The sequence below is a fragment of the Ursus maritimus genome, unplaced genomic scaffold (assembly GCF_017311325.1).
Source record: "Ursus maritimus isolate PB19 unplaced genomic scaffold, ASM1731132v1 scaffold_5, whole genome shotgun sequence".
NCBI lineage: Eukaryota > Metazoa > Chordata > Mammalia > Carnivora > Ursidae > Ursus > Ursus maritimus.
In genome coordinates, this window is record NW_024426663.1 from 57,500,711 (window position 1) to 57,526,283 (window position 25,573).

General features: G+C 48.6%; 1 protein-coding gene across 1 annotated transcript in view; it reads right to left on the reverse strand.

Moving 5' to 3' along the window:
• Positions 1-6,719: 6,719 nt before the first annotated feature.
• The window catches only part of LOC121100748, a 192,275-nt gene continuing 173,421 nt past the window's right edge, over positions 6,720-25,573 (reverse strand). Inside the window, exon 7 of the transcript XR_005832522.1 lies at positions 6,720-7,658. The gene's annotated coding sequence lies outside the window, so the exon portion shown is untranslated. The remainder of the gene's footprint in view (positions 7,659-25,573) is intronic.

Here is a 25,573-nt window from a genome sequence, read left to right on the forward strand (position 1 = left end):
CAGGCTGCTGACCTTCTGCAGGGCAAGTGAGAAAGTGTCACAGCTCCTCAAATGCTGACAAGCCAGGGCTCCCCCCTAGATGGGAGGAGAGATCATCTGCCAGCTAAAGGGTCTGCCCCCTACAACAGACAGCAGGAACGTGCACCGAGGGATAAAGGAAACAGACCACTGGATGGGTTTCTTTGGCAGGACAAAAGAGGAGCTCTTCATACATGGCACATTGACTTGAGTGGTCTGCATGCCAGACCAGAGCGGAAAGTGAAAGGAACAATGCTCAAGCCTCGAGGCCAACACCTAGCCAAGTGACACTCGGCCAAGGGCACCATGTTGGCAAGTAGGCCTCCCGGAGAGGAAAGCCAAGAGCACAGTGTCCACTAGCTCCTCAGGGACCACCAGCCTCCCAACTCCTGAGCTGGGCTAGCCTGGCACCCTCTGGCCTGTTGCAAACTTAAGCCCAAGCTCAGAAAGTGTGACTTTCTCTAGCTCCTTCAGCCCTTACCCCATCCTCTGCTAGTACAGTCAGGTCCTTCATCCTTGCCCATAGAGCTGAGCAGAGGCCAGCCTGTGGGAACCCACCGCATGTGCCCCAGGGGTAGTTCATGTGCCTCGGCCACAGGCTCCGGCCTTTCAGCCAAGGGTGGGGCTCAGGTATGGCACGGGTGAATGATTTATTTAGGAGTGCCTCCCTAAAGCTCCCTCTCTGAGACATCATCAACATTTCAAGAGGCTGATAAAGTCTCCTGCATCTGGGGAGGGAGGCTATTAATCTACTCATTACTGTGAGTCAATGTCTCTTTGGAACCTGATATGTCTAATTGTAGAAGAGAACAAAACCTGACAATTACAGCCCCAGACAGGCAAAGAGCATCTGCTCCCATGATGTCAGGACTTCTTCCAAGTGGCTCACCAAGTGCCGGAGTGCTCCCTCCTGCCCCCACCGCGGGGGATCCCTGTTGGGGCAAAGTGATGATAGCAAGTAGCTAATGTTTACAGAGTTCTTGCTATGTACTGCACACCGTGCAAAGCAGGATGTGTGCACCGGCTGACTTCATTCTCACAATAGCCCTGATAAGGGGGTAGTTTGTCTGCACTCTACAAACGAGGGAACTGAGGCTCAACATGGCTATGTGATTTGCCTAGAGCAACACAGCGAGTAAACCACAGAGTGGGGCTCTTTCTCCACCCCTGGCTCCCAAGCCCATGCTTCTTTCCACCATTCTGTGTCTGTCCCCAGACAAGACTACTGTGTGGCACCTGGGACCCAGCTCTGGGAGGCCTCCTGGCAGCAGCTCTATTCCTAAGCAGGGATGACCCCACAATGGGTCTTTTGCCCTGCATTCCCCAGAGAGCGTACCAGATCTGCACTGGGTGAGATGGGGTGCTGTAGGCTAGCCACTCAGCAAGATCCCAGAGAGGCTGGCCTGGCTGATAGCACCAAAGCTGACACTCAAATCCAGGTCCACTGCCCTAAAATCCAGTATGGCTTGTACAACTTGCCTCCAAAGGCTTTTACACCAGTTTACTAACAAACTCTCAGATTACTGATCTCTGGGACATTGCTGGGACATCATTCTGGTCATCGAAAGATTTGTGAAGTCCTCATGCTCATTAATGGGTAAGAAGTTTCTCCCTGCTGGGCTTAAGCTTGCCCCTCTAATTATGAAGAGGAATTAGTGGTGTGGGCTCCAAGCTCAAGGACAACATGGGGCCTCCCCAGTAAAGGTGTGGTCGAGGACTTGCATTGCCATCCTTCATCCCTGGGCCTCCAGGGGCCACAGCCAGAGACAGGCCTAGAGCAGTGCACTCACCTGGATGCATGAGGCTGTTCATTGAGAAGGCCAACCCTTTTCTGCTACAGAGTTAATGCCCTGGAAGCAGCCCTCAACTAATGACGGTGTGGCATGGTGACAAATATCTCCAGCATCTTCATCACTCGGCATAACTCTGAGGTGTGGTCTGCATCATCTTACTGCACACCCCAGTGCAACTGACATTCAGTAGCCCACAGAAGGAACTCCTGGATCCTGCACCCTGACTTGGTGTCCTTCCATTCCCTTCTCCGCCTCACATCACTACTACCAGCACCACTCCCAACAAACTACTTGTGCTCCAATCCTTGTCTGGGGCTAATGGGAGAACGTAATCCAGCCCCAGTCCAGAGTGTCTACTCCCACTCCAATCCCAGGGAATCTCCTTCATGCCTCTCTCCTAGGATGCACAGCAGAAGTTAGGCAGGAAAATTCCTTATATTGTGTGATCCTAGGCACAGGAGCTGACCTCCCCTGGCCTCAGTATTCTCAAAGGTAAAGTGCGCTGACAAGCACACTACAGTGTGTGGGTGTGATATGTGGGCATGACAACTCAGCACTGCGCCTCACATATACTGAGTGCTCACCAAAGGGTAGCTGTCATTATTACGGTTTTCTTTTATTTTAGAATGACCCAAGCACTAGCCTTCCCTTTGTAGTCCAGCTGTGACTTCCTGAAGGTCACACACCATGAGTATTTCATCTGTGTTCTGTCTCCCCCCTCACAAGTGGCACTCAATTACAGACTTGTTGAATTAAATTGCTTTGCCTAGAGGTGCCTAGGTGGCTCGGTGGGTTAAGCCTCCGACTCTTGATTTCGGCTCAGGTCCCACCCACCCAGGATCCCAGGGCGGTGAGATGCAGCCCCGCCCCCATTGAGCCCGGAGCTCAGCGAGGGTCTGCTGGAGATTCTCTCTTTCCTTCCGCCCTACCCCCTCTCTCACACACATGCCCTCTCTCTCTAAAAAAATAAAATCAATAAATACATTGCTTTGCCTGATCTTCGCATTACCTGTTCCTAGATGAAAGCATGCTAATTACACTGCCTTTTCTCAGGCTCGGGGAACAGAGCCCTAAAGCACTTCCTGTTCGTGGACTTCTCCAGCGCGCGTGCTCGCACAGCCGCGGGGGCAGCTGCGAGCTATCTCATGGGCTATGACTTCACTCTTCGTACGTTAGACTAGTTCGAGCACGTCTCACATGAGGCGCGCCTCAAGGACAGCACCTGTGTTGATCCGTGTCCATGCTTCTCTATGCCGGGCCCGTAGATGGTGCTCATTGAATGTTTGGCATCTGACTGAAATAATCTGATAGGAACATGCCAAATAGCACCAGAGGGTTTGCTCTAACGACTCCCATCACTGACGGCTGGATGCAGCCAGGGCCTGACTAGGCTGATCTGTAAGACAAAAACTTTCCAAACTGAGAAGGTGACAGATAGTCACTAATGTTGGTAACTTTGCCCTCCTAGGTACGTTTTATGCATGTCAGGTTACATGTAACTGTTCTGGGTGTATACGTAGCTGCTATTTCGTTTTCAAGCCACAAGTCTTGAAGCTTCTCAGTTTAGAGACTCCTTCCCTGAGTTTTGATGACCTGGCCATTACGATCCAATCTCTGGCCCCCTGCAAGCACCAACATTGGTTAGCTGAGATTTTAAACACTTCATTAGGAATCACCTCAACCACATCATGACTGCTTATGAGGTGCTCGATATCCTGGAAAGTAGATGGGGCCATTTCTTGGCCCTGGGCCGCCCTATTATCGGACTCTGCCACTGGCTGCTACAACTCACAGAGAGACCCAGGCAGTGTCTTCACCCCCCCGAGACTTAAAAATCAATTCCGTGCTTGGGAAAAAAGTTGTCCCAGAGCACATACACTTAACTCCTCAGCTGAGTCTAGAGCCATCCCCACGCCTGGTCAGAATCTGTAATTGCCCGTAAAACAGTTCTAAACCCTGGTAGCATGGAGGCATCAGCCGGGGGTCTGGCACCTACTCTGACCAATCCGGGTCAGGATCTCTGAGCATGGGACACACTGTGGGGGTGGAAGGGACTCCCGGGTGCTTGTACTGCACAGCCAGGCAGAGTCAAAACCCAATACTCTGAAGAAAGGATACAAATGCAACCAATTTCCTAGACAAGAGCAGACAGGAAAGAGCAGGTTAGAAAAGGGAAGGAGGATGGCAGGAAGTGGGGGGACCTGGTATATCAAGAAGTGACAGTGAGGAGAGAGCAGAACAGTGGAATTCCGAGAGAACTTTAAAAAATGCCTCTATCCGCCCCATGGTATGCAGGACGCACCTTAGCGGAGCACACACCATATTTTATTGAGTCCATTTTCTTTATATTAATTTTAGATCAGGAGCCAGGTCTGATTTGTCTTTATGCCTCTGATGCTGACATCATGTTGGGACAGAGGAGGAGGTCATGAAATGTGGAACAGTGACTGAAACAACAAACAAAACTCCCCTCCTGGATGCCCTGAGGACCTTACTGTTTCTAAAGAGCCGACAGGACACAACTTAAAAACAGCAGGGGATTTTATGACTGAGTCTTCCTTCAAAGACATTTGGCACTCATCGTGTGTGCCAGACGCCAGGCAGAGTGCTTTTAGGAAAACAGAGCTGAGGAGACACAGCATGTCGATGCGTGACAAGGGCGCCGAGGCTCACATGGAAAAGCAGGGGACACTTTTCAGAACGCACGAGACTAGCTGAGGCTCGGGGGCAAGGCATGGCCTGAAATACAGCAGAAACAAAATGCCGTTCCATGTACTCCCTTCAAGGAGCCAGACAAGGTGTGACATCCATTAGAAAGATTTCCTTCCCAGATGATTATACTTTTTCAAAATCTGCTCACAGGGCTGATATTCTGTTTTCTGGGAAACCCACTCATGGTAAACTCATTCCCGTAATTGTGGATGAGCAAGGCATTGTTACAGCCATACTTCCCACCCAAACTCCTTCCTCCCTGCACTGGAGTCAACACCCTCTGTGCCCTCGCTCCTCCAAAATCAGCAAAGTGGGGTCCGGAGAGGATAGCTTTCCTTTTACTGATAAGCAGCACTTAACAATCCCCAGGTCACTCATGACTCACAGCTGGGCTCCTGAACGAGGAAGGTTCCTTCCCCCAAGAATGTCCCTCTATGATCTCCTCAACAACAGGCTTCTATGAGAAACAGGAGCCTGCCAGAGCCCTTGTGTCCTAGAGTAAGTGTCCCGGATTTCAGCCATGGCTTTAAGTTGGTCCCTGCTTTAGAAGTTCCCCACAACCACAGGAAAACATCTGAGGAACAGAGCGATCTAGGCCAGGAGTGATTGGAATTGGATTTCAATCCTCACCTCCAACCTGCTGAGTTCTTCCTGAACATAAGCTCTTTATGTGAAAGATATCTAAAGACAGGCGATCACTGGGGTATTTTACTGAAAAACCACACCGCTATTTCCTGGTCTAAAATGCACAGATTACTGAAAATAGCCCTTGAATAAATGGAGAAGTTTCCTCTCAGTGGTTCAGTGCACTTAAATAGTGTCTCGCCCGACCCCAGGGGTAAGGGCTGTTTCCTCTGTTTTACGGATGGGACACTGAGATAGGGGAGTTATGAGAGCTGACTGTGGTCCCAATGAAATGGTGGCAAAGCAGGTCCAAGATCTCCATGTCCTGGCTGTTTTGCGGAAGGGCCTTGTGTCACCTGCAGTCTGCCTCTCTTGCCAGGTCATGGCCCATAATGAAGGTCAGGTACTCATGGATCCCACGCATATAGCTGGAGTTTCACCAAGCAGTGATGGCACCCACAGTAGATTTAAGGCACTCTGTGTCTTCAAGGAGTATACACAGTAGAGAAGAAGAGAAACATACCCACATAACTATACTACAGAGCCCACTGAATGTCCTGTGAGAGGGTCAAATTGCAGGACCGTGAAGGAGCACGAGAACCAACATTCCATCACACTAGGAGAGAAGAGGTCAAGGGGAAGGAAGCTCAGAAGTCGTGGAGGCAGGACTTGAGGGTGGATCAGGTATTTTAAAAAATATAATAACCAGAGTATCCAAAAATATAATAACCAGATTTGTTTATGTCAAAACAAGTCATTCCTAATCCCACTTCCCACTGTAGTGGGGTACCCATCCCAGATTGGTCCATGCCCACCACTGGGATTCAGACATGTGTGGGTATCCCTAGTGAGCTACAGGGCAGGCCACCAAGAGCCTTTTGGGAGCACATCAGGCACGATACACTGGATCAGTAACAAAGCCAAGGTGGTCAGAATGATGAGTCTGTCATTGTATCTGCCCCTTGGATCGAGTCCCAACCCAGCCTTCCATAAACACCTGTCTATCAGCAAAGAGCAATTTCATTAAAATTACATATCCACAGCTTTGCAGAGAATATAAAGAGACCGTGTTACCATGAGTGTTCCCCCAGACACAGGGCCTCCAGGATCAGTATGCCTGGTGGAGGACCTCAGGGCTTGGAAGGTGCTTTTGTGTATGGGCATCTCCTAGCCCCACAGGTGTCTGAGGCTGGGGCAGATTCCGTGGGAGAGGGAACTTGTCTGTCATGAGATTCTTTTGGGGAACCATGGGAGATTGAGTATTCCCTGGAATTCCTGGGGCCAAAATCCTACAATAACAAGTAAAAGTGAGAGATACCCAAATGCTGGTTGGTTCTATAAAAAGCAGCCACATTTTTAACCCTCCACAAGAGTAGCCCAAGGAAACATAGCTTACATAACTAAGTCCATCTTTGCATATTCTATTCCAGTCCTTATTCACTTACATATATAACAATCACAGTACATACTTTTCTATAATTCGCTTTTTCTAATTTATCACCAAATCACAAATTGCGGGTGGGGAGATATGGGAGAAGGCTATCCATGCAGATGAAACAATATGGCTCTTGATCAGTGGTTCTCAACAGGGGGCAATTTTGTCTTCCAGGGAAGCATCAGGCATTTAGGCAGTGTCTGAAAACATTTTTCATTGTCATGACTGGGGAGATGATGCTATGGGATGAGGCCAGGGATGCTGCTGAACATTCTACTATACATGGGAGGGCTCCCCACCACAAAGAATTATCTATCTCAAAATGTCAAGAATGCTGAGGTTGAAAAACCATGGTCTCTAGGTGCAAAGACCACAAAGCACTTAATTATCTGAGTAATTGTAAGCAGCCCAATTTGAAAGTTGGCTGGGTGGGGATACACTGAAGCTACCCCAGGGGGTGTTCTTGGGAAGAACTGAATGTATAGAGAGAGACCTGGAGGATACCCAGACAAGGACCTTTCAAGGGCAAAGGTCATAGGGGCTGGGGAACAGTTAGTAAAATCAGTGCCACAGAGGCCAATGGTGCCATGAGGCCTAAAGGACAGGATGAGGCAGGTCCAAAACTATAAGATGGCAAGATGAGGACAGCTGGGGGAATGTCACCTGTGCCCTCCACAGGGAGAGCCGGTGTTTCAACTTGGGTCTGCTGGCCCCCAGCCCAGGGCTCTTCCCACTGGCCAAACCACACTGCTTCAGGACCATGTGGGTCCATGAACGCCTCTTGTTGGACACAGGCAGGCTGGCTGGAGCTGTACTATCACAGACATAGAATGATGATTAACAGTTACCAGAACAGAAAGAGTCTGGTGTCATACAGAAGCTTTCTTCTTTCTTCCAACATGAGCTGAAAGCCCTCTGGGGGCCATAGCAACTGCTTCTGCACAGAGTCTTTACATTAAACAAATAAATACTGCTTACCTCCTCCAGCGAAGCCCTTGGTGGTGCCTCCTCCATGGAGAGCTCAGCGGGGAGCTGAGCTGGTGTCCAGGGGGCTGCTGGAAACTGGATTTCATGAGCTGCAGAGGGGAAATAAACATCAGAAGGGATGGATGCTCCGCCTTCCTAGTGAATCCAGACATGCAACTGTAAATAAGCACAAGACGATGTCTTTCCCCTTCAAGAATGACAGTGATGGAAAGGCTTGACAATACCCTGCCATAGCCGGGATGTGTTGAATGGACACATATACCCTGTAAGTACAAGGTATATTGTGGCGGGTTTGATCTTTTGGGAGGGTACCACCTATCAAACTTACCTTTTGCTCAGGCACCCGTCCTAGAGAATGTTCACTGCAACTTAGAAAGTTAAAAATTTAGAGACCAACGAAATGTTCTTCTCTAGAGCATGATCTGACTGCACTGTGGTATAACTATACTGTTGTACATAGCTGTTAGGGGGAATGAGGCAGGTCTCCATGTGTGCTGATCTGCAAACAAGGGTCAGGATTTATTTTGAAGTGACAAGAGCAACGTGAAGTTGTGAGACAATGTATGTAGATGAGTCATTACTGTTTCTAGACTAATATGTCCGTGCGCCCATAGAAACAGTATGGGGAAGACACACACAATGGCTTGACAGTGCTTACTCCTTGAGAGGACTGTGGGGTGACAGAAGGAAAGGAGGGTGGCACTTTTAACTTGATGTGCTTGTGTGCCGTTTGCATTGTTACAGCTCACTGGTGGGATTTAATGCCTGGATGATGGCATTCCAACTTGTCTCAGACAGAAGAAGTACCAGCCTTGCTCACCTTGCCCAAGGTTGCCAGCCCAGGTCTGGTAGCCATGGCCACCTGGGGCACAGAGACTCCAGGAGGACACATTGCAGGGCTGCTCCCCGGGCACAACTATCACTCCCATCATTGCCCCTGATGTATGAAGGGCAAGTCAACCTTGGGCAATTTAGAGCTGCTTACAGCCACCTGGGCCCTGGTGGTTTGCTTCTCTCACCCCCCATCTGCCTGCCCAGGTGAAGAAGAGAATAGCCTGCAGGAGCTGTATTTCTGGAGGCAGAAGTCAGGAAAAGAAAAGTGACTCCTGGGGTGCATCTCTTCCCATAGGAAAGAGCACGGGGATCGGGACTTGGGGTCAGCGGCACATCCACACTCTCTCACCCATTTCTGTTAAGGCCAATCATCAGCCTTATACTCGGGCTCCAGTCCAGTCCTAGGACTTGCAAAGCTAGGGAGCATTCCAGGCTCTGAACCTTGAAGCTCAGGCTCACTGTGCCAGCTTCTATCCCACACAGCTTCCCACTAAGGCTGGGAAAACACGGCCAATGATTCTTGAGTGCTTACTCTGTATCAGGTACTATTCTGAGTCCTGGCTACAGAGTGTGGTCTGAGAACCAGCAATAACCAGCATTAGCTGGGAGCTTGTTAAGAATGCTCTCAGGCACAACAGGACCCAGGTGATTTGTTTGACATTGAAGCTCGAGAGACACTGTCCTTAGTACTTGGATCTATTAATTCCCCCTGAGTCCTATTATTATCACCCCCATTTTGCAGACACAGGTGAAGCAACTTGTCTTAGGTCATCGGGCCATAACTCCTATCAGCAGGATTCTGCCTGTAGAGCCTGCTCTATTAGCCACCACAGCAAAATGCTGACTATGTAAACAGCAGAGATTATAGCTTCCCGAACTTTCTATCTAGCCCAATGGCAGAGGCCTTGGGGTGCTGTGAAGGATAAAGTCAACTTCACTAAAACTAGCTCAGTAAAAAACCATGTTTTTAAAAAATACAGAATCAGAGAGCAGAATAGTAGTTGCCAGGGGCTAGGGATGCAGTTGGGTGGGGGTGGGAGGTGGGGGTCACTGCGGCGATGGAGCTATTCTGTATTTGGGCTGTATCACTGTCAATATTCTGGTTATGATATTTCACTATGGTTTTGCAAGACATTATCACTGGGGGGAAAACTATGGTAAGCGTGCAGAGGATCTCTCTGTATTATTTCTTACAACTGCATGTATCTCAAAAGGGTTTTAATTAAAGAAAAAAAAAAGCCTTCATAGCTAAAATTTCCAAGCTTAAGACCCTGCTGAAGAAGCCAAAGTTAAATTTTACACATATGGACCAGACTGTGTTCTGATTAAAATATGCGCAATTAAAGGCCTGGGGAGGGGAAGAGAGGGGAGGCAACCAAGTCCAAGTGCAGCTATTTACCAAAACCATTTGTGCTTCAACACCTAATTCTCCTTAGTTCCAGAATCCCGGCTTACGGCACACAGACACACGCGTGCGCATGCCTCCCACAAACACAACCTGTTAGTCATTTAGACGGAAATCATCTCATAAAGCAGTATTGATGGAAAAGAACAAGATATGAGGGCTCCAAAGTGGGGAAACCATGCCTGGCTTGCAGCAGAACAAGAAGACCATCCTCTGGGATAGAGTTGATTTTTTTTTTTTTGAGATTTTTTTTTTTTAATTTATTCTTTTGAGAGAGAGAGAGAGCACAAGCGGGGGGAAGGCAGAGGGAGAAGCAGACTCCTTGCTAAGCAGGGAGCCCGATGTGGGGCTCGATTTCCAGGACCCTGGGATCATGAACTGAGCCAAAGGCAGACGCTTAACCGACTGAGCCACCCAGGCGCCCCTGGGCTAGAGCTGATTTTTAAGAGCAAAGAGCCAAACCAGAATCCTGCTCTTCACAGAATGTCTTAGCAGGGGGGTTTTCTGGTTGTTAGATCAGCACAGATAGAGTTATGTCAATTAACAGTCTGCAAAACACCCAGCCCAATGGTGAACCCCAAAGCTCTTGTGCATGCGTGTGTGTATGTGTGTGTGAGAGAGAGAGAAGTGTGTGTGTGTGTGTGTGTGTGTGTGTGAGAGAGAGAGAGAGAGAGAGAGAGAGGTGTGTGGGTGTGTGTGTGTTGTGTACAGCATACTTCTGATTGAAGCCAGTGGTTGGTTCAGGTCATGTGAATTAGGCATTTTTGTAGAAGGCTAGAAAGTTCTAAGGTGAAGAGAGGACTTCCCTGGTGAGTGGCTCATCAGGCTAAGGCAGCCCTCAGCTGGCTTCTGGCCACTTGTAGCAGAAGCCAGCTAGTAGGCATTGTCGACACTCTATTCTAGAGTCCAGACCAGACTCAGCCAGCAGCTCTTCCTTCGCAGCACAGTAAGGCCTGCTGGGCTATAGGGAATTCTCTAAAATGAAGATCAAGAGGCCCCTTGGGGACTGCCACCTCCAGTCACTTTGCACACTAGTCTGTGATGGATGTTTCCCGTGCTGACCACTGCCAGCAGCCAGCACCCAGATTGTCACAGACACCCTGTCACAGAAACCTGCACGTGTGCTCCAAGGAAGCCACCACATGGCTCTCACATTGGGTAGCAACTGAAAAGCAGGCCTTTGTGCGGGTGGTCATTGCCCAACGACCCAGGGAGAGGCCTGGCTCTGCTATGTCTGGGGACTGTGGTCTTTGTGGAATGGCAGTCAGGAGGCCAGTATCAGCCTTCTTCTTTCCACCCCTTCTCTTTCTATGTATATGTCTCCTCTTTTCCTCAAATCTCATCTCATTGGAGAATGCTATTCAGCTGAAGATGATATTAATTCCAACTCCTTCACTGGAAATATCCAGAAGACTATTTGATATGCTCCTGATGAGATCTGCCACAGCCACCATCTAGGTTTAATAGGGGACCTGAACTCCACCCCAGTGGCATGTTGCCAGTAGTCCATGAAAACATGCCACCAGCACTAGGCACCATGCAGCCTCTGTCCCGACCCACTTGTCTTCACCCAGACCACTCCACCTCCCATTTTGTTTCTAATCCTTCTGGCATAGGACCTCCTGCCTTGTCTTCCTGCTTGTTCTCTTGGTGCAATCCACTTCGGTGTCAATGCAGGAAGGTGGGGCTTTCAATTTGGTTACTTCATCACTCTCCCCAGCACATGGGCCCTGGGACATAGTGTCTACTTAATAAACAGCTCTTGGAGGACTAACAGTCTTAAGACTGCATCTCGGAACTGAGGCTCAGTCCTACTTCTCCTGCTTGTAGCCTCACTCTTTGACCAGAAATTGTATGGCCCATTGGCCATTCTGGAGAAATTCCTCTCTCTCCAGAGCTCTAGCACCTCATCTCATCTCAGCTTATGGTCTTCCCATGTTCACTTCAGTTCATGGAGTAGAAAAAGACACACAGTCCAGGACTAAGTCCACACAGGCCAAAAGTGGTCTGAAAGCCATCCATCTCCAAGGCCTGGGTGACAGTCAAGTTGCTAAAGACCACAAAGGGCAGCCAGGCATAGAACCCTAATGCCAAAGGTAGTGGAAAGCTTTGGGATGAGAAATTCAAGGCTGAGACTTTCTGGAAAGAGCACCAACAAGAGAAAGACAAAAACTCAGAACTACATACTTAGCACGCACAGAGCCCAAGGCTGGGGGAAATCATACCCCAACACTGTTCTCTGTATACTCAAATGACAAGGAAGCTGACTGTGGTTTTCCTTATCCTATAGCTATGCCCAATCATGGCTGCCATGTGCCATAAAGCTGTGAAAAAGTTTGCATTTCACAAACATTGACTTTCACAAATCTGACATTTCCCACAGTGGGCCCTGCTTCATCAGCACTTGGAGAAATGTCTCTGATCAAGCCTGAGTCTCTGCTTGGTCTCCACGGTGTAAGAGCTAACAGAAAGAAAAATCCACGTGTTTGGATGTTGGCACCAAACTTGAACCAGCCATGGTCACATGCTCATGTGGGGCAGCTTTGCTCAGAATTGAAGAGTGATAGAAAAAAAAAATAGAAGAAAGTGGCTGGTCTCACCGTCGTCTTTTGCAACACTCACCTTTTGAAAAGGGCATCCACCACCCAAATGAGTGCAAACGCCCAGTGAGGAGGGGCTACGCTGGACTCTCCCGGTGGGTGGCGTGCGGACATGTGTTTGAGGGACAGGAAAGTTGCCGTCCCGAGACAGAGACTACATTACTTTCCTAGGGCTGCTGTAACAAAGTGCCACAGACTGGGTGGCTTAAAACAGAGATGTATTGTCTTCTGTTCTGGAGATGAGAAATCAAGGGGTCGGCAGGATCATGCTGCCTCTGAAATCTGTAGGGAAATCATGCTTTGCCTCTTCCTCAATTCTGGTGGTTGGATGGGAATGGTAAATGCCTGGCTAGTAGCCATATAATTCCAATCTCTTTGTCTTTGTTGTCACATGAATTTCTCCCTGTATGTCTCCATGTCTCTTACTTTCTTCTTGTAAGGATGTCAGGATGAGGGGCCCACCCTACTGCAGAATAACCTCATCTTAACTAATTACATCTGCAATGACCCCATTTCCAAATGAGGTCACTTTCTGAGGTACCAGATTCCAACATATCTATATTGGAGGAGATACAAAGCCATAACAGATGGGTTGAATAAAATGGTGGGCCATGGGTTCCATGACTGGCAAGATCCAGTGTCCTGGGACATGACAGGAAGACAGCAGACCTCCAGGAGAAGCAGCTACACGGGGAGGCAGGACCCAGGACCCAGTGCTCTCAGCCTCAGCAAAATCTGACGCCCAAACTGGGCACAGAAGTAGCAACGTTGTCTGCTACAGACCGAAAGTGCTTGGACAAGATGGCTGGTGTAGGCTGTGGACCGGCACACACTCCCCAAGGATACTGGCCAACATGGCCTGAGAGCACAGCATGGGGTAGGAGCCCGACGGTGACCAAAATCAAATCCTGTAACACCAGGCTCTGGCCTTGAAGTCAAGATTATTTTGATTTAGAAAAAAAAATTAATGTAAACATAGCTCTTAAATCCAGCTAATATGGTAGTTTTAAATTTATAGTAAGATTTCAGATTTATAGACTATAAACATAATCACACTCTATTTCCATGCACTGCACAAAAACCAGATACAGAAGACATGAGTCAACACAACAAACAGGGTCAAAAATGGACAGAAAGAGGCCAAACATAGGTAGGCGTCAGCGGGGAGTAATGATGAACCTGGAGAAACCAGTGTTGGTCCAGATCCCCTCCCCCTTCTAAATCCTTGCAGAAAAGAATATTAATAAAATGAAACTCTAAATCCGATCCCGGAGCAATAATAGAATGCTCGTGCCAAACTTCACAGCCGTGGGAAGGATGTATGTAGCTGAGCAATCTGTGGACAGCATTTCTCGGCTGAAATTCTTGAAAGCTCACAGTGCTCAGGCCAAAATGCTCTGGAAACCAAGGCCCGTGGAAAATGCAAACTTTATGAATTGCACATGTGGCCACAAAGCCAGCTCTGCAGTCTGAGTGAAAAGATTTGCAGAGAAATCTGTCCCCATGCTGAAGACCACCAGGGCTGATGCAGAGCATACCATGGGCCCCAGAGAGGATAGGAGACTCACTCAGCCTTTGGGATTTTCTTGGCAAACTCCAGAAAAAACAAGTGGAGGCCTGTGCTGGAATTAGACATGATAGACAAGGGGGCCATTTCCCTTTGCCTGAGGGGGCATCCCTGGAGAAGCAGCCCCCCGTGGGGCAAAGTGAATCCTTCTCCAGCTACTTACCCCCTCTGTGCCTCCCTTTTCCCATCTGTGAGTCGAGGATCATATAGATTTTATCTCGTGGGGTGGCTGTGAGGGTGCTAGGGATTAATATATGCGAAGCTCGAAGAAAGCGCCTGACCCCTCAGAACAGCCAACACAAGTCCTCACCTGCAGCAAGCACTCCAGCAAAACTGAAGTTTCCAAATCTCTCCCAGAAGTTGCTTCTCTTCCAGCACTCCTCCTAAATTTTCATTTTTACTTTATAGATCTCAGATTGCCTTCCTACTTTGTCTCCCAACAACCTCTTCTCAATCTGGACAGCTTCCCGCTCCCTGTCATAGGATCTAAGGACAGGAAAGGCCCTCCTCGGTCCCTCAGCTTCCGCCCCTGCCCCAAGGCAGAGCTCTGTTCACACCGACCTCGACAGATGGTTGTCGTTTCCAGACAGGAAATATTTATCGAGCATCCATTCTGGGCCAAGCCTTGTGCTCGGAGTTGCTAGGAATACGCGCAGGAGTGGGGCAGGCTGAGATCCCACAGTCTATGTGAGGGAACTGGAAACTCAGACAGGACTGGATGCTGCAGTCTTGTGGAAGAATTTCTTCTTCTCTGGGAAACCTCCATTTTTGCTCTCTTGGCCTTCAACTGATTGGATGAGGCCCACCCACATTATTAAGGGTCATCTCCTTTGCTTACAGTCATAGTGATCACAGACGCTAACCACATCTAGATTAGTGTCTGATTAACTGGCTACTGTAGCATTACCAAGCTGACATATAAAATTAACCGTCACATACAAGGTTCATTTGCCCTTGCTCTCCCTACTTCACGTCCTGCTTTCTTCCCACCCACTAGTTCTGTGAACTATAGCAACTTCAGGCTCACCATGAGATACAGAGAAGGCAGCTTTCCACTGACTCTTTCATCAGCTCTCACATTTGCATTCACTCTTCATCCCTAAAATAAATCCTTCATTCCATTTCACTCGTAATGGTGGGACTTTAAATCTGTCTTCCATTCAATTTATTCAACATATGCGCTTATGGGGCTTTGGCACCGGGAGAAGGCATACCTCAGAACTGTCCCCAGAGTTACCCAGGAGGATGTCACAAAGACTGCTCACATACAAGTGCCTTGCTGGCAACATTTCTACTACTCCAGATGCTGCCAGAAAAGATGCCAGAAGGAGATGCTGGCCATTAGGCACTTTGGGTTATGGCACACTTACAGGACCTAGCAGCTCCAGAAGCCAGCCTCTGCAGGGACCGAGCGCTGGGGAAAGCACACCCTTCAGCCTGGAAACTGAGACACACTGGAATCGGAAGAGGAAGTCTCTTCCTCCTCCCTCCCATGTCCCCTCAGGACTCCCTACTGATCACATGTAACAATGTGTCTGCTGGCAAAAAAGAACCATTCACAAAGCCCATGCCCACCTCCATTCTGACAGAGCCAGCAGAGGGGGGTGGATTTGGAGCTTAGACGCAATAAACAGGATAAACTAGCATAGTTTGTTCCTTTGGCTACTCGGTTTCCACATGGGCACTTGGACACACATTTGAACTTTTATGTAACAATGAAACGATGCTGTCTTCTTTCCTCCGACTATGGTAAGGTTATCTTCCTTTCAAGTGGAGAATTTCTCACACTGTCATAATTGCTATCTACAGCTTCCTTCCTCCACTAACCATTCTGCACTCCTCCCATGCTCTCAGTCAGGATCTCAGCTGGCTGGGTTCTTTACCTCATAGCATGACTAACACCTTAATTTCTGAAGAGTCCTTAGTCACCCTGCCTGTTTTTCAGTTGCTATAGTTTTCTATTAACCTCTGCTGCCAGGCATGGAACTATTAGGAGGTGCCCCAGAGAATCCCATGGGTTCCAGAAATAGTCTTCCTTTCCTCCATTGTGTAGCTGCAACCCATCATCTCTTGATACTCAGGATCAACCCCTCCAGCCAGTAGACCAACTCCTTTTTGTTGATTCCGGGGCATAAGGAGCCCAAAGCAGTAAGGTCTCATCTTCCCACTTCATGGGATCACAGTCCATGTGAAACACCCTCTGCTTAGGGGACTAAAACCTACAAACCAGCAGAGCTCAAGGACACCTGAACAGGAAGCAAAAATTCTGTATATGGATCATTGGGCATCCTAGTAAGAGATGCAACTCCCATTTATACCCCTTGATTCCTGGCCGTATGCATTCTGACTACTGGGGACACAGCACCATATTATGATTTTGATTCAAAGCATATACTACGTCCTGTAAGATAGAACCCCACCCATTCAGGAAGTTGTTTCACAAAAGGTACTGCAACTGAGTCTTCAGTAAGTTGCTGAACCTTCCAATTAGCCCACCCATATCCAGTGAATGGGGTAAGACCACATAATTCGATGGAATGGGCATTAGCCCCCTGCTACACTTCCTTTGCTAAGAAATGGACTGCCGATCAGGAGCAATGCTATGGAGAATGCCAAGGTGGTAGATAAGTCATTCTGTGAATCACAGATGGTGGTGCTACAGACAAGCTGTGTGCAGATCCATACCTAGAAAATATGTCCACTCCAATGATGACAAATACCTGCCTCCTTCATGACAGAAGAGGTCCAGTGTAATCAACCTGCCACTAGGTGGCTGGCGAGTTACCCCACGGAATGGTGTCAAGTGCTCAGTGTTGGTCTCTGCTATAGGCAGACAAGGCACCTAACCGCAGTATAAGCACCCAGGCCACTAAGCCGCTACATAGCCTCCACGCCTGCCACCGTGGCTCCTTTGTTCATGGGCCCACTGAGCAAGCACTGGAGTGGCTGGAGAAAGAGACTGACTGATGTCTAAAGAGTACGTAATTTTGTCCACCTGATGACTAACGTTCTCTATAGTGGATGCCCTTTGGGTATCCACATGGTACACAAATATCTTCACAGTTTGCGCCCCTTCTGAGAGAGGTCCAGCCAATACCTCTTTCCCCACTTTCTTGCCACTAATTTTCCAATCATGTTCCTTCCAAGTCCCTGACCATCCAGCCAAACCATTAGTAAGTGCCCATAAATCTATGTAGATCCATACTTCTGGCTATCTCTCATTTCACAATAGTGGACAGATAAGTATATTACTCGAAGTTCTGCCACAGGGCCCAATCAGGACACAGAAACCACATGGTAATGCAAATGGAAAAAATTTAATTTAAAGAATTATTAACAGAAAATTAGATTACATTAATAGGAGATGAATGGGGACTTGGGTAGTAGAGTTACTGGGAACTCTAAAGAATGCAGGAATAGTAAATACAGGAGCAGCCTCTACCCCTAGAACTGAGAGAGTGCCCTAGTGCCCAAGGAAGAGCTTCCTCCCTGACCAAGGACCGGGATTCAGACCTCAGAGAGGACACATCCATGGCTTCACTGGACGGCACAAAAGCCAAAAGCTGCCTCACCACTGGGACTTGCCAGGAATTTGCCCTCTGAGATGTCAGGAGAAGGTGTCCAAAGGGAAGTGCCATAGTTCAGAACTCACTGTAAAGCTATATGAGAGAGTACTGGAGGAGGCCATTCACAAGGAGATCCCTGGCTGGTGTCATTCCACTGGCAAAATGCCAGAGAAACCGCTAGTCACTGGGCATTGCAGGAGCTCAAGACACCACGGCTGCAGGCAGGCACTAGAGAAAGGTATCCCCTATAGGAGCTTAACACAGCAGAAACCACATGCTCTCAGGCCCTGAGCGCTGGAAAAAGCATGATCTGCAGGAGTCTGGTAAATGAGAACCAGAAAGTGGAAACTCCTTCTTTCTACAGTGTCCCTCAATATCCTCTACTGACAAGGCTTAGAATCATGCCAGCTGGCAAAGGAGAAATATTTACAAAGTCCATTTCCATTATCATGGAGCAGGCAGATAAAGAGGAGTTTAGAGCTGAAAGGCAATAAATTGACAACTGGCCCAGGGTGGGGGGTGCTACGCTAGGAGAGGTCAGAGAGAATGGCAGGAAGCAGACCCACACATGGCAGTGCATTATTCTATGTATAATCTGGAATATAATCAGGAGTTAGGCCAGAGTAATCAGGAAAGGCTGACTGTAGGAGGAAGAATGTGAGCTTCTGCCACCCTAATAAGCTGATCAGCTCAATCCAAGAATAAGGGCTGGCTGAGTGTTCTCTGTTCTGTTCAAGTCTAAGCAAACCACCCTTACAAAAAGCAACTTCTGTGAGTCTGACATTGAACTGAGCATCTTCTCTCATTTCCCCAGAAGCTGGCCAGGGCCAGGCTAACAGTAGGTACTTAATAACAGTCAATGACTTTGAGAGAGTTTTCCTGTTCCACTCCATCAGCATGTGACCACACTTCACCCTGAGGGTCATTGTTTGCCTTAAAATCTTCCTTCCCAGAGACAGCAGCCTGCCTATGACCCCAGCTGGTTCCTGAGAAGTCACTTTGTGTCTGGAAGCTCCTTCCTCTCCGTGTAAAGGAAGCATCATCCTCTATTGCTCTCACGGCAGCTCTGACCTCTTGGGTGCTGGCAGAGTCCCTCTATCCTCATGATTGAGAGAGCTTGGGGTATGGTGATGGAAAAAGGAGGGGAAGGAAGGAGCAGTCCTTGATTTATCTTGGTGATGGACACAATTTTGGTCTCTCCAACCTTTGCCTTTTATAAGTCAGGCTTTTAGAAAGAGAAATGGAGAAGCAAACAGCCCTCTGCAAGCTCTAGGACTGTGTAAAGGAAGAGTGGTCACTGTGCTCTTGATCTTGCAGTGTCTCCAAGTTGTGGCCTTGACTTCATAAACATCTCCATTCAGGGATCCGTTAGTGAAAAATGTCTTGGACTATGAACAAGCCCAAAGAGATACACAGCCTTCTCTGAACTGCTCGTAAACGCTCTTGTTTCCCTTTCTTTGCTGCTCTGTTTGGTTCGCCCCTCACTTCCCCAAAAAAGTCAGATCCAACAAGTTCTGAGTCCCTACCCGGATGACCGTTATCCTCCTCAGCTTGGCTTTCAAGAGGGATGCTAGAGCTCTGTCCCTAGGAGCTCACCATCCCACCCAGGAGAGCAGAGTCCCATCCCTGGATGAGGCAGAGCGAGTAGGGCAGCTGCTACTGAAGGTCTATGGCCCTGCTTCCCAAAGTCTAATGAGCACAGGAATCACCTTGGGACTTTCTGAAACGCAGATCCTGATTCAGAAGTTTGGGGAAGGCCCAGGCAATCTACATTCCAACAATGTCAAGTGATGCCAAAGCTGTCACTCTATGGACCACACTTTGAGTAGCAAGGGTCCTCAGTGTGTGGGTTACAGAACCAAGGTGACACAGGAACTCATGAATCCAGAGGCTACAGGCCCCAACAAGGTCTAGGAAGTCAGGCAAAGCTTCGCAGAGTTGCTGACATTGGAACTGGGTCTCAAAGACCAGGAGGTTTTGCAGGGAGGGCGGTGTCCAAGCAGGGGTGCACCCAACAGTCCACAGAGGAGGCAGCACCTTCACTTCCTCCTGCTACAACCACCACTCTCTCCTGTCCTGCGTCTGACCCACCCACGTGCTTTTCCTGCTCAGCATGCCCTACTTCCTGGAGTTGGATCAAGTACATGCTGTGTGTCATGGTCAAGTTCCTCTTCCCACCCTGGTTCCTTCTCTGACCCCTGAAGGCAGGAGGAGGACACTTCAGGAGGAACTCCTGCCTACTCTTTCCTCAAGGATTATGGGCCAGCAGGAACAATGAGACTACAGGAAATGTATATGGGCATGTGTTGGGGAAATGTGAGTAATGGCAAGAAAAGGACAAAACATGAGAGTGGCCCCTGACAATGACTGGCAGGGGAAGTGGGTGGAGGTGGGAAAGTCTCTATTAATTCACTCTGTTTGAATGAGTCTGTGAGGAGCCTTGATTTTCAGCTTTTTAGTCAAGAGTCTGGCATTTAAGCTGCATGCATATCCTGCTTAGTCCAGTGAGCAAAGCTTGTCCACTCCTAGGACGCTGATGGTACACAGGAACAGTCCTCTTTTCATCCTGCCCCCACAGCCATTCTGCTTCAAAACCACCCTCTCCTCAGGACCACAGCCAAGCAAATCGTACACATGCATCTTTGAGGCCTGCACCCCTTTTCCTTCAAACCCATCTCAGCCCAGCCCTTTCTGGCTTGCGAGTCTTAGCCTGTACTGTGGTGTCTGCTGGGGATGGTCTACCCTCCGCCCCCAGCACACAGGCTTCTCCTAGCCCTTCAAGTCTGAGTAAAGTTACCTCCACAGAGAGGTAACTCCCCCTGTCTGCCACTTGTCTCCACTTCCTCATCTGTGGTTCACACGCTGATGCTCCTTCCGTCCTGCCAGGATCCAGGCTCTGTCAAGTCAGGTGCCAGCAGTCTCTGGTACCTCCCAGACATTCAAGAGACATCCATGATGGGAAAAATGAAGTCTTTGGACTCACATCCCTCTCATGAGGGGTTCCCAGGTTAATTGACACCACACTGATCATTTACAGCAATTTCTTTCTAATTCATGTTGTTAGCCACAGAACTCCTTCTCTGTTCCAAAGCAATTTCATCCCAGAAACCCAAAGGCCCCCACCTAGTGGCTCCCGCAGATGCTCTGTCAGATGCTCCCAAATGAGGGCCAGTCACAGGCTGGAGTTTGTCCCCCACTGCCTCTGCTTCATTTCCCCATAAATGAGTTAGCTGGGGACCTTACTCCTGGTTGTTTGGCTCTGGCCAGAATTCAAAGCTGGGAGTGGGCAACAGGGAATCTGCGGGTCCTCTCAGAGGAGAGCAGGGAGGTCAGGGCTGAAAGCTTCAAGCCCTTGTTTCTGGGACAGACCTGAAAAACTGTTACCACAAGCAGCAGAGAAGGAGGCGTCCCAGGCTGCTGGTGTGCCCAAGCTCCAGGCAGTGACGAGTGAGTCCCCCAGGCCACCAGTGCAACGGCCCCAGAAGACCATCTCGCTGCTCCTCGGCTCTTTCCTGCCTCCCCGTGCCTACTGCGGTCCTCATTCACAGGCCACAGCAGAGAGGATCTAAGGACTGTTTACATTCTTGCCATTTTTGCTTGTGTTTAGACTTACTTAAAAAATACATCTTAAACATTTATAAGCAATCATAGGCCCTCATGGATTTCAAATAAACTTTGCTATAAACCAGTCAACTTCAGAGTATCCATCCCCTCAAGAATCATAAACCCGCAGAGCTGGTAGGCCCTTAAAGATCCCAGTGTCCTTGTTTTTCAAGTGGAGAAACCGAGGCCTGTGAGGCACGGGGACCTGCCCAAGCTCACAGGGCGTTAGTGGCGTATGTAGGGCTGGGGCACAGGGTTCCTGCTTCCACAACCCGGAGTTATCATTTCATGTGTGAAAAATCTGAGCCCATCAGCACACTGCCTCTGCAGGCATGTGGTTCTAGTTTTTAAGAGAACAAACTGATTTGAGGTTTCCAAATATTAAGCACTTAGAGTTTGGAGGAGGAATGTGTGCTAAGTGCACATTCTTGGTCATCGGCCATCCCCCAGCGCCAGGCAGGCTGGCTGCCTGATGCGAGGACTCTGAGACTCAGTGTGTCTGGGCGTCAGTGGCACAGCTCCACGCCACAGGCCCTGAACTGCTCACGTTGCAGCATGGTGCCACAGCAAAGTGCCAGGCCTGAGACGCAGCCCCGAGAGCCCCGTCCTGAAAGAGGATGACAAGGATGTGTCCTCTCCAGGCAGGATGAGGGCTAAGGGTCTTCCTGTCAAACTCTCCCCCAGGTTCTGCACTAATAAGCGGGCGACAGACACAGTGGAGATCCCCGCTGAGGTAAACATCTCTTAGAGCCCTCAGAAGCCTCCTCAAAGCCTAAAGCCAGAAAGGAAGGGTCTAGCTTAAGGCCGGAAGACACCATGCAGGCCCTAAGCCCTCTGGGTCATCACTTTCCTCTCTCCATCACTGCAGGCCCTGACAGGAAATTGAGCAAAGCTCTTTCTAAACCTCTACCGTGAGACTTCCTAGCAGGACTCTGAGGGCCAAGGCCTATGCTCCAAGGAATCAGCTTTCAATAAAAGCTGTGGCCCTGGGGGATCTCACCACAGGGCCTATTCAGCTGAGTGCACTGTACCCCGTGCTGGCTTGGGATGGGAGGGAAGGTCAAGGCTGGCTGGGAAGCCCCAGCTGGCTTGGGAGCCTTGGGAAGCCAGAAGGTGACCCCCTCTAGCCATGGGCTCAATACAAAGACTTTGTGACCTCTCTCCCCTATACCTGTGCCTAAAGCCCAGAAGATTCCCTTTGCAAATGCCCTAGGCTCCAACCTCCATAAGGCTAGGAGGCTGAGGCTTGGTGGCACAATGAGGACTGCCTTCTTGGGCCCTAGTGGTCTCCCTAAAGCACAGAGATTTTAGGCAAGATGTTTTTAGAGCAAAGTAATTGACTGCATACATACCCAGACTTTGGTTGTGCCTGACTACGCACATGACTGTTCTGTGTTTGAGATGAGAGAGGACGCTGCTGCTAATCTCAGGGGCCTACAGACCAATAGGAGAAGCCTAATCAAAGTAAGTCTAAATGTAATGTAGTTCCCTGGCTTGGATTAGGGAACAGAAAAAGGACACTGGTACAAAAACCAGTAAAATCCAAATAAAATCCTGAGTTTAGATAATAGTAATATATAAAAGTTGGTTTCTTACTCTCGATAAATGTACCACCATTATGTAAGATGTTAATGGGGAATGCTGTTATGGATGAGGTGTAACGGGGTACCAAAGGGTGAGGAGTATATGGGAACTCTCTACTAGTGTTGCAACTTCCCTGTTAATCTAAAATTATTCCAAAATAAAACGTTTACATAAAAAAGTAACCACTGATCATGAAATCACTATGTGTTGTTCACGGGGCTGAGTACTTCTTCTGCATTATCTCATTTAATCCTCCCAAAACTTTATGGAGGCTGCAGTTATGATCTCCATTTATAGCCAAGGAGACCGAGGCCAGAGCTGCAGACACCCTGAGTCTGGGTAGGCAGCAGGTGGTAGGTCAGGGGTCACCGTCACTCGGAGGAGCAGAGATTGTGTGGGCAGTCATCTGTACAGTCCCATATATAGAGGGACTCCTGGATTAACACACTACATGGAAATCCACATCCAAGTAAAAGTGAGTGATTTGCCATAAGGCCTCTGAAACAATTGCCAGGACTTCTGAACTCCCTCCAAAGCCCACCGGAGAGTGCTTTTCCACCCTGTGCAGTGTCGAAGGTGAGAGCCGCCATCTCTCCCTGCAGCATGCAACTTCTTCCAGTGGGAAATTAAATTCCTTCCTATTCCCTCCTCAAGAGCCTTGGAACGTAGTCCTCACAAGCTTACCAAGGGAAAATTCTTTCTTCCTTCTATTTATAAGATATTTTTTAAGACTCAAAACTCTTCTTAAGGCTCTTTTTCACACAGACAGAAATTGTGCAGCTATTCCCAAGTCTCTGGTTAAGCATGAGGCCCTCCTTCCATCCTGCAGTCTGACTGTGCCCATCATTGCACTTGATGCCACCCCCCCCGGCCCTGCACTCCAATGCCAGGAAGCGTGAAGTCAGGAGATGAAAGGGAAGGAGAAGTTTGCACTCTCTCCCCAATGAGCCTGTTAGCTGACAGACCAAGGAGCAGGTCCTAGTCTCTGGGTTTTCTCTTTTTAATATCTATGCTCTACTAAGTGCTAGAAATAGGAATTCTTAGCAGTTCCTGGTCAGAGGAGCTGCTAAACAAGAGACAAACCCATGGAGGGTGTTTACACGTGGGGCTCAATGGTCTCTGCTCTGCTCTCAATTTCAATCATGAGCAAGAGAGACCAGGCCAGCCTGTCTTTTCAAAAACCACTTCTCTAAGAAGAGTTATGATCACAAACAGACCTAGCAGAACTCAGGGAACTCGGGGGCAACCACGTCGTGGCAACTCAGGGTGAACTGGAACTCAACCTCTATGTCAGGTTTTGCTCTTGGTGGCTGAATCAACCTCATTAGGAAAAGTTCCCCCATTTTGTCCTCGAGGTTTTAACCACTTCCTAGGGGTGACTCTAGTGAGCAAGGCCACAGCTGAGATGCTGATGGTCGTTTGGGGGTATTTCAGGCCCAGTGAATAATTATGTGAACAAAATAACACGAAGTAGTTGCCAACAGCTATTAGCCCTGTGAAAAATAACAATGGAAAACTCAGTTGACTGGCTATCAAAGGGCCCTTATGGAAAGGAGGAAGTCAGCTGTCATTTAACATCTGTAAATTCAAAACACAACGCTAAAGAAGCGAACAACCAAAGGAAAAACTGTCCACAAGTCCTTACCCTCGGAATGATATCAAGGCTCCCGTACATCACTTAATTGGCCAAGAGCTGGTTTCATTCCAAACTAGTGTGCAGCTGAGCAATACAGAGATTTTGGCTGTTTCCAAATGGTGACAGAGCTGCAGACAGGAAACTTATGCCCACTGCCCCCAATACAAGTTACTCCCCCTGCAGAGACTGCACTCTTGTGAGTGAGTACCTTCCCCTGTAGGTATTCCAGCCCTTTCCGTCAACACTGATGGCAAGGGAAGGCCTGGGTGACCTCCCTGCAGGTGAAATCAGCACTAGGTGATAGCCTCATCATCGACTTACACCTGCAAAGGTAGCATCCCGGGAGTGAGGATGAGCAGGAAAACAGTCTTTGTTTCATCCTCTAATCTCCTGGGAAATGCCCCACGTATTGTGCAAAGGGCTTGGTTTTCAAATCACACAGACCTGGGTCTGATTCAGAGTTCCATCATCCATTAGCTGGGTGGACTTGAGGAGGTGACTTAACCTCTCTGAGCTTTAGTTTTCTCACCTGCGTGGTAGGGCAAAGTAAATACTAGAGATAATGAATAAAATGCCTCCAGTATGGCAGCAGCTATACAGATATGCAGAATAAATGCTGGCTTTTTCATGATTATTAGCAGGTGACACCGTCCCTAGGAGACTAGCCACCAGTATGCCTGTCATTCATCAGATATCAGCATCAACCCCAAGTCTGCACTTGGATCAGAAACAGCACTGCCCCTAATTCCCACAGCTCCCACTATCTGCTTTGCAAAGTTGGACTTAGAATTTTAGCTGCCTGTGTCATCTTCTACCACCTTCTACCACAAATGCCAGCTTCCTACCACATCAGACTTCTGAGCATGCCCTGCTTAGCTGGGACACTGTGATACTTTTATTATGGCTGGTCCCCTGCTTGGGACCTTGTCTTGCCGTCTGTCCTTGTTGGAATCCCATATGTCTTCCAAAATCTGTGTCATGAGTGGTCTTCCCTGAAGAGCCATCTCTTTGTTAGAACAACCACCTTGGCCTTCCATATCACAGTCTTACATGTCCTAGCAATTGCTTATCCTAAGGGCTAGATGAGAATATATTCTCTGTTCTCTGATATCAGTCCTCTGGCTCTAGTAGGGTATGGGCTCTTCCATTTATTATGGGTGGCCTTAGTCAAGTTACTTAATGCTTGAAGCCTCGGTTTCCTCATCTGTA